The sequence below is a fragment of the Cyprinodon variegatus genome, unplaced genomic scaffold, assembly GCF_000732505.1.
Source record: "Cyprinodon variegatus isolate N-32 unplaced genomic scaffold, C_variegatus-1.0 Scaffold632, whole genome shotgun sequence".
In the NCBI taxonomy this organism is placed as follows: Eukaryota; Metazoa; Chordata; class Actinopteri; order Cyprinodontiformes; family Cyprinodontidae; genus Cyprinodon; species Cyprinodon variegatus.
In genome coordinates, this window is record NW_015151085.1 from 578166 (window position 1) to 579496 (window position 1331).

Sequence of the window (1331 nt, forward strand, 5' to 3'; positions counted from 1 at the left end):
AAGCCCTTGCTCTAAAGTCAGGACCTCAACGTTGGGCTGAAATTCCATAAAATACAGATGAGACCAAGTTGGAGTTATAAGAAAAATGAAGGTGTCAAAATGGTTTCCAAAAAGAAAGTTGTGCTAATTATCAAGCATGGTGGTGGCAGCATTATGCTGCAGAGTTTTTATTGTGTTTTACCACTTGTTTTTCTTTTTTTTTTTGTTTATCATCACTTAGTTTCTTTAAGATCTAACGCAGATAACCTGATTAAATAGTGCAAGTGATGTGGAATTTAAGATATGTTGGCAGGTAAATCTGACTATCAATGTTTTCATTGTTAAAGTGACATTTGAAGGAAATTGGTAATGGAAAAAAAGACTACATAGGATTGATATGGCACATTTCATTAGTAAGACAATTGAAAGGGCTGTATGTGCAAAAACTTAATACGGAAAACACACAGGGAAAAGTATCTTGCTGTGGCAAAGAGGCAATTATATAATTAAGGATTGTGAATAGATATGTAAAAAAAAAAAAAAATGAAGAAAGTAAAATTGTAAATTTTGATTGCACAGCCGAAAGCAACGCTAAACAAATAAGTTTTACATCTTGATTTAAAGTGAGGGTTTCAGCCCCTTTACAGTTTTCTGGGAGATTATTACAGATTATTGGAGCTGAAGACAAGTCAAGTACAAGTATTTCTGTTCTTAGCCTTTCAGTGATTTATAGACAAGTATTTTAAAGTCTATTCTCTGATATATGGGGAGCGAGATGAAGGAATCTAGAACTGAGGGTATGTGCTTCACTTTCTTAGTTTTAGTGAGGACGCAGGCAGCAGCTTTCTGGATCAGCTGCAGCAGTCTGATCACCTTTATAGGCAGACCTGTGAAAACAATGCTGCAATAATCACATTGTTTTATCTTGGAAATATTTAAGTGAAAGAAGGCTGACTTTATTCCTCTCCGTATGTGACTGAAGGTCTGAGTCCATCACTACACCCAGATTTGGAGCCTGATGGTTGGTGCTAACTTTTAAACACTGTATAATAAAGTTCTGGCCTAAAACATGTTAACAAAGTTAAGATAATGAGTGAAAACCGGAGGAAATAGAAGATCTGGCTCTGTTAGAGAAGGAAATTTGATTACTGCCAGGAATCGCATCCCTTTATCTAATGTGCCCAGTAACTGCGGTATGAATGCTGTATATGATCAAATGAAATTTATGGCTGATGCCATCTCTGATAGAGGAAACCATTGATCAGAGCAGGAGTGTGTACCTTTTGCTGCAAATACAGTTGAGCAGAAAAGAGGAGCAATTTTCAATTCTTGCTACAAATTCCCATTTTAGT